This window comes from Tachypleus tridentatus, chromosome 13 (genome assembly GCF_004210375.1).
Source record: "Tachypleus tridentatus isolate NWPU-2018 chromosome 13, ASM421037v1, whole genome shotgun sequence".
NCBI lineage: Eukaryota > Metazoa > Arthropoda > Merostomata > Xiphosura > Limulidae > Tachypleus > Tachypleus tridentatus.
Genome location: NC_134837.1, coordinates 45,194,890 through 45,203,628, shown reverse-complemented (window position 1 = coordinate 45,203,628; position 8,739 = coordinate 45,194,890). Strand labels below are relative to the sequence as shown.

At 28.9% G+C, this 8,739-nt stretch overlaps 1 protein-coding gene across 1 annotated transcript in view; it reads left to right on the top strand.

Annotated features, from left to right (window-relative positions):
- Positions 1–652: 652 nt before the first annotated feature.
- LOC143236934 (protein turtle homolog A-like) overlaps positions 653–8,739 on the top strand; it is a 123,132-nt gene continuing 115,045 nt past the window's right edge. Inside the window, exon 1 of the mRNA XM_076475634.1 lies at positions 653–906. The gene's annotated coding sequence lies outside the window, so the exon portion shown is untranslated. The remainder of the gene's footprint in view (positions 907–8,739) is intronic.

Genomic DNA, 8,739 nt, shown 5'->3' with positions numbered 1-8,739 from the left:
TTGCCCCAGAATAAATTGAACATGGCGTGTTATAGAATTTATAAGCCCTCGTAGAAAACTAGAAGAAATATTCCTTTTTTTTAATATTGTCATGCAGACTGACAGTGGTGTGATTATATCTATGTTCCTAAGGATTCAGAAATATCCCGATGCGTTACACAATAAACATATTTTGCATATGCAAGTAAACAAAGTATTCTATAAAACAGTATTCTAAAAACATTACAAATAATTCTGTTTTATAATAATAAAATAATCCAGTTATCAACTAGTCTTCAGCTTTTGTGTAATTCAAGTTATTTATCATAGTTACGATATTAAATACATCTGATAGTGAGGGTAGTAGTTAACGTGGTTCACATAAAACAATTATTTTGCAGTATTTTATCTAGAATATAATGTTTCGTATCTAATAAATATCCTTGTTCGTTTGTTCTAACGTTTCTGTAGAATAAGCATAATTACAAATTTAAGTCAATATTACAGGATGCTTTACAACTTTATGATCAATAATTTATAAGTACTGACGTTATGTTCTGTGATTATAAATTTGCAAACATGCCGTAGCATGGCGCTGAAGGCGAAATATATCGATAGTTGTCGACCCAGTCGAATTCAAGTATACGTAATACGGCAGAATACTACACCTGCACGTTCGATCGTGTGAAACTAAGTTGTTTTTTGGTTCTCCACGGACACTGCCACATCATAAGCCTGTGCTAATCTTCATTACCAGGTTCTTTTGAATCACTTGTTACCTCTTCATTGGTCTAAGATTTTCAGTGTACATGGTGTTCTAAATCTACAAGAAAGTTATTATACGACAAGGGTTAGTAACATCGTTATGGAGAAAATAAAGGAAAGAATCTAGCTCTAAAGATCCGTTTATCAACGAACATAGTAATAGTAAGTGTTATTTCTTATATTAATTACTATATTAAACCCTCAGTATACTACAGGACGGATAGGCAAGTTACAAAACCATTCTCTTGTTTAAGAAATAAAACATAATTTATTAATGAAATATATTCTCTCATTTCTCTCTTTCACATTTTATTGAATAGTTTCTTAAGTTGCAAGAAAACATTTACAAATAAAACTTCTAATTTAAAATACATGCCTTATCCAAGGGTTCATTTCTCTCTTACATTTCCCTTTTCTTGTACTTGTTCATAAAATGAGACCTAAGACATCAAATAAAATAAAAGTATTCACAAATTATCAGATTTCTCCATTATTTTACTTTACATATTAATATTGCACCGTTGGACGAAAAGAGAAAAACCTTATTATGCTAGAAATTTAATCCTCACATAACCTTTTTCATTTATTAAACCAACGGTAAATATCAAAAATATAAATTTGATTGCTATTGCTTTATACTAAATTTCTTTTTAATTGTAAATTAATTAATTGTAGAATATTACCAAACCACATTTTTGTATAATGTGTTTTTTTTTCTTATAGCAAAGCCACAATGCTGAATCCACTACTTTTATATAAAACCTGCAAGTAGTAATGAAATGTTTTTAGCATGTTGAAATTTGCTATCCAAGCGAAGATAAATAAATAAATTAACGATAAAAAGTAAAAACAAAAGAATTATGCAATAGAAGAAAAACTATAATAGAACTGTTGTATTGCTTGCACACATTGGACTATCTGTACTCTGACTATCACGAGTATCGAAGCCAATTTTCTAACGTGGTATGTCCGAAGACATACCGCTGTGCCACTGTTGAAGGAAAGTATGCGCATTAGTAAATAACTGGAATTTAGCAAATTGTGGCCTTCATATATTTTTTTAAAAAGTTGCTAATGTCATTTCCCTCCATTCTTTTTAGTACTGTTTTTAGAACAAATTATTATTTGAATCTTGTATGAAAAACTTAGTTTGTTCTATCAGAAAAACATATTTTAAAATCTCTCAATATAAAAATTTTAAGATGTCCTTTTCAGTTAGAAAGTATCATATAAGGTACCGTTCAAGTATAAAATAATGTATACAAGTAATAGAATATTGAAAACAAAGAATTCTAATAAGAATATTTTTGGCTCTAAACAAGTATCTAACTTAATTTTATTAAGTTGAAATGTTACAATCTAATATTTTTTTTACTTGAGTTATTACCTGATTCTCTGCAACATTTGTAGGAATACGGTATTGTAACTTAAATGACATATGAGTTATTTTCTTATCTTTCACACAAGTATACTTTTATTTATATACTCCTGTAACTGTTTCTTATATTTTATGTAATAGTAGTATTTATTTATTTTTAAAATAAAAATAACCCAAAGGTATTTCAGTTTTCGTTTTATGTTTACATGTCGTATTTAATTTCTACATTATCTTATGGAATCAGTGTACTGGTTAAAATCTTTAGTGTTAGTTCTGCAGCATTAAATATCTATTCAATGCCTATCAAATTATAATAGTATTTTTCTTATTGAATTGAACAGTCTGTTATTCTATAGTAACAAACATTTGTTAAGTATGGTTTAGATAATTGAATATCCTTAAATTTCATTTAGTACTTACATTACATTTTTGTGATTAACTTCGTAAATGTGTCAGCAACAATTAAATATTTGAACGCTAATAATTAAAAATGTCTCTTTTGTAATTCCATAAAAATGCATTAAATAAGTATATATGAAAAGCTGAATCAATATTTCTTTTATGAATGGAATAATTGGACATCTAATTTTCGAAGTTTTCTCATTTTGAGCTCATTAGATTAATTGTTCAGCTTTATCTAATTTACAAAAGTTCGTTTTTCTCTCTCATTAGACATTCCTAAATATTATTTATCACCTTTCTATTATCCTCTATTATCAAGTTTCCATATCCGTAATATAAAATACAAAAGAAAAACTCATTTTTTTCAGATATTCAGGCAAAACTACACAACGGCTATCATTGCAAGTCGTTCTTAATATTAAACTAATAGACTAAAGGAAAAACTGCTAACCAATCATATCCATCGTCAACATATATTTCAAAAATCCCATATGTAACAACAAAGATATATATATATATAAATATAAATTAAAAATTTACAATTATAAAGAAGCATAAACATTTGAAAATTATTATATTGAAGATGATCGACAAACGTTTATAGAGAGAACGAAAAGGAATAAAATTCAAGAAATGTCATATCTTAATATTCAACACATTTAAATTTAATGTCTTTCTTGCAAAGTTAAAATATGAAATAAATGAATTTGTTGTTCGTGATATATCTTTCTGCAATCATAACTGTTATAACATCAAATACACTTTTTAATATTATATCCTCTGTGATAGTTTGACAATGTTAAGCGAGAATATAAGATATGAGACTCAAGTTGGTTAATTGCACGTAATAAATATTATATGAGGACTTCATAATTAACTAATGTCATTCTAGTGCGAACTATTTTTTTTTAATTTAAATTGTGTATAGTTAGTTTAATTCTCGGTAAATTTAGTTTGTAAAGTTACTAAAATAGTAAATAGTTATGGACAGCTAATTTTTCATAAGACCACTACCTTTTTATCTTTAAACAAAACTGCACATTTATATAAATCCTACAAGTGATATGGAAACTCTAACTCTTACACAGTGATATTTCACATCTTAAACATAGGGTTTATGTTTAATAAATGCAATATATCATGCTAATACAAATTTCTGTTAATATAAATTATCATATAGGTCACAGTTAACTGTGTTCTGGTGTGTAAGTCCGCCGGTAGGTCATCATTAAGTTTAAGGGTTAATAACGCAAATATTCGGGATTCGTCTTCCTGCAACGAACAAAGCACAGATAAGCAAACCACTGTATAACTTTACGCTGAAACAAATATATTTTTTAACTGTACGCCTGTCTGTTTCAAAGACCTGAACATTAAAAATAGAAAGAAGATCTGTCTTAGAAGAAACAGGGGCTTATTAAAAAAGTAATTACAACACTAGATATAATTCGAAATCCACTTAAACATTTATTAAAGAGTAAATGCGTAAAACAGATATGCCAAAATTCTAATGAGTTAATGCTATAAATTGTACACAATTTTATAGTTAATAAAAAAAGTAGAAATACCTACGCTTCATAAATATTTCAATGTATATAAAATGAAAATATGTGAAAACAGTCACGACACATTTAATTCCAGGGTATATGCACAAATAGAGATAAAACTAAATAAAGGATACAGTTTTGTTTTTCTGGTAAAAAGCATTTCTATTTAAAAATTATTTTTTAAAGGAAGTTGGTTAGCGTTTTATGTTTCTATGAATATTCCAATCCTTTTAACAATAGAAAATTGTAGTAATCAAAGTACCTTTACAATAATTTTAAAGTAGCTACACAGTAATATTATCAATTTAATAACGCTTATTTTATTTTATTTTTGTTAAAAGAGAATGTTCTGGTAAATATTACACTAATATATCAATAATTATCTATTTCTTGAAAATTTCTTTTGACATCAACTCACATAACTTTCACTTCATCTAAAACGTTATGTTACAAGGAAACATTTGTGTTCTTAAATTTCAATAAATTAGATATTTCTTTTACTTAACTAAATTGAAAATACGTATAATTATACAAGGACTTTCCTTTACGTTAAAATACTTTTATTTGCGCTTTAGGCCCTCACACCGAAGCCTTCCTCCGGCAACAAAGTATTGAGTGGTAAAATTCGTTGAACAGTGAAGTGTAACGAATTTCATCGCTTAGTACATTGTTGCCCAATGAAATTTGCTATAAGAGGGCCGAAAGCTCGCAAATTAAAGTCTGGGTATAATTCTAGATATTAATTCATTTACGCTATAAGTCATGAATTGAAAATATGTTAAAGTTTGCATCATATACTCAACTATAGTGACAGAAATGTAATATTTAGTTTAACTCTATGTCTAATGACATAGTCTGTATAGATATGTTTTTTATAAATTTGTTATGCACAAGCTGTGTGTTTGTATGCATTCTGGGTCTCCCGCTGAGGCAGCGGTAAGTTTTCGGATTTACACTACTAAATTCAAGGTTGCACACAGCAGATAGCTTAATGTATCTATGGTATAAGAAAAACACACACACACACACACACCCTTTTGTTTTGGTTACAGAATCATTAATAAAATTAGAAACATATAAATATTTACGCAAAAATACCAGAAATATCTCAATTAATCCCAGTAATTGTTGCTGGGATTTGTACGTATTGTACACAGACAATGAATGATTTCACCAGTTCTTCATTCTGGGTTTATTTCACAGAATATAGTGAACGGTATGTTAACAAGTTAGTAATTTAAGGGTCATTGATACTTCATTGTATCACCAGTAGACAAAATATTTGAAATGTCTTCTTTACGGAATATATATGACAAGCGACTCGTTTGAGTAAATCATTGAAATTATATTTAAAAACAGCAACAACTGCATATTTATACATATATATATGGGTATATAAGGATGTGTATATTTTAAATAGATTACTTTTATCAGTTACATATATTACGTTATAGAAACTATTCATATTAAAAACGGTTGACCACGTGATTTGTTTGCTAATTAATAAAAGTTGATGTGTAAATACTATGTTTAACATTCCTTCTGAATTGTAGTGTCATTGATTAGTCGATTTCTTGCTTAGTACAGTAAAAGAGTTTTTAATAATTTGAAATGTCATTTTTCTTATAATTAAAAATAAATGGTAAGTTGATCAATAATCAATTGTTAAAAAAATAGTAATCAATATGTTGTCCATTTCTGTATAAATAGCTTTACTTAGATGATAAATGTTTCTTCAGTTCTGCAGAAAAACATATATCTAATAATCTTATTTCGTTTATTATTTTACTCAACAGTTTTGAATTATTGTATTGTGCTCTTTTTTAAGGCAGGGCCCGGCATGGCCAAGCGTGTTAAGGCGTGCGACTCGTAATCTGAGGGTCGCGGGTTTTCATCCCCGTAACGCGCCAAACATGCTCGCCCTTTCAGCCGTGGGGGCGTTATAATGTGACAGTCAATCCCGCCTTTCGTTGGTAAAATAGTAGCCCAAGAGTTGGCGGTGGGTGGTGATGACTAGCTGCCTTCCCTCTAGTCTTACACTGTTAAATTAAGGACGGCTAGCACAGATAGCCCTCGAGTAGCTTTGTGCAAAATTCTAAAACAAACAAACAAACTTTTTAAGGCACTTTGCATAGAGATCCAAAACATTCTGTGATAAAAAAAGAACCATTTTTGTATTGAAAAACACACTAGCTCTTTATAATTAAAATCCTGCTGTACAGATTCTATGTTTGACAAATAGATAAATTATTAACCACATGTAAAGAGGGTTAAATATTTTATATTAAAACGATTTTTGATCCTTGTAATGTCTTTACAGCCCATATTTTTACATCAGATCATGCCTTATCTTGACAATTACTATATAACGTAGTTTTGTATTACAAAAAAATTCGGCCGTAAGGCTTTTATGCCAAAAACACAGCATTTCAACCAATTGCTTTCCATAATCCTTCTACCAAATAAAAAATGGCAGTTTCCTAGCACCCATTTAAACAGCCCGATTGTACGACAATTCAAATGTCCTCATTTGAAATAGCATAGCATGAATCCTCCAGCTTTTAGAGGTGTGCGACGTATAACGAGAAGTATGATAGGAAGTCCTAACTTGAAAACGAAACATAATTTGCTGGCCTTGCATCTAGACAGATATCCTTTTTTATCTTATTGGATATTTTTGCCTTGTGAACGTAAGCGGCTTTTGATTTTCATGTGTTAATAGATGGCATTTTGCTTATCACAGCTGAAACGCACAACTTAGTTGTTGAACGTTTCTTTCTGGATGTCCTGTACCCCAATTGATTTATATTCCCTTCTTTTTCCAGTGTTCTTAAATATTAAGTAAATCCTCCTTTCATGATTTAAGTTTTTGAGCATTTTATGTCGGAAAATCCAATAGACGATCAATCTGTTTTTTTTTTTTTTTTGAGGGGCCATTAAACTATGTAAATAATCAAAAATAATATCAAAATGTAATTCTTCGTATCTTACTCATTTTCTTATTCAAAATTGTTTTACTATAACATATTCAACCCTATATTATTAAATGTTTATCACTTTACTTGAGGTATACATTTAAGCAGCTTAGATATGATTATATTTGCACATTATAATAATGTTTCACTATTCTTATTCAACTGATGTATATGCTAGACTTGTCAAGATAATTAAGTTGATGTAGCAATTTAATTACAGTAGAAATAATGAAACTTCAGTTGTAAAACAAAAATGCTTCTCGGAAAGAAAAGGCACCCTCATAAGAACATTATCATTAAGTAAATATACATGTTGTATTCTCTCTATAAAACTAAGTCTAATATACAACCAAATTATTCTTTATTGCTAATACACTATATTTCATCTTATATAGCATATACAAACCAATATGAAACATATATACAACAGAAATAATTAGTATATTTAAAATAATAAATATATTGAAGCAAATGAAAAGACTTAAAAAGGACGTAAAGTTTGTTTGTTTCAAGTTAAGCGCAAAGTTACAGTATGGGATTTCTGTGCTCTGCCCACAACGGGTAACGAAGTACGGTTTCTATTGTTGTAATTCCGCAGACTTGCCACTATACAACCGTGGACGGGGAATGTACGCCATAAAGAGGGTATGGATCATACATAATGAACGAACTATTATATTTTGATGAAAATTAATAGAAAAACAGATTATGATTTTTATCCCTTTTTTTTTTCTCTCGCATAAAATTGTTAAATAATGATCTAATATACCGAACTCTTCCTTATTCTATATATTTCTACCAAGTAAATTGTGGTTTGCATACAAATTGTCATAATGGTAAATTTAAGATATCACTTGTTGTATATTTATATTATTTATACTTCAAGGATAATCGCTAATCATGAGAACTTATTTTAGTGTGAGATGGGGTGGGTGTAGACATTTTAGACCAATTAGTGACTGATGGTGCACTTAATTTGGCCACAGCAGATATTTAACATTTGGGGAAGTAAATACTATTTATCGTTTCGAAATACAGGTGATATAGTAATGAAGAAAGGTGGATTACACACAAATCACATATAGAAAAATAACCTTACATGTTCATATCTTTTAACATATTTTTCAAGTATTAAAAAAAATAATGTTAGTGCACTATTTCGTGATTATTAAACTTTATTCATATTCGTTAAATCATGTATGTTGCACGCGCCTTTGTAAAAAGATGGGATTTTCAGAATTATGAGCTATACTTAAATAAACTTAATTTTACATTTTAAAATTTTTCTTGAAGCATGGATAAAATCGGCCAGTAAAACTACTAGAAAATCAGTAGCGATATTTGAAGGAATGCTATTCTATGTAATGCCATTGCTCCCGCACTTCCATTTTGTTATCTCTAGTGATTATTAATTTTCTTCGTCATCTCTGATACGTAAGTTATTATTTTTCATTGTAACTACCAATTATCTCATCAAATACTCGGCAGTTATCTAACATTTTCACTTTGTAAGTTGGATGTCGTTGACCAACAAGTACAAGTGGTAACACAAAAATTTAGAATTATAGACTGTGGAAAACGAAACGGAAAGAAAGGAAACAATAAAAAATACAAATAGTTTTGGCTTACTGATAAATTAAAAGAACCAAAATTACTCGAGACTAAGAGATTGAGAAAAGTACTTGTGAATCTG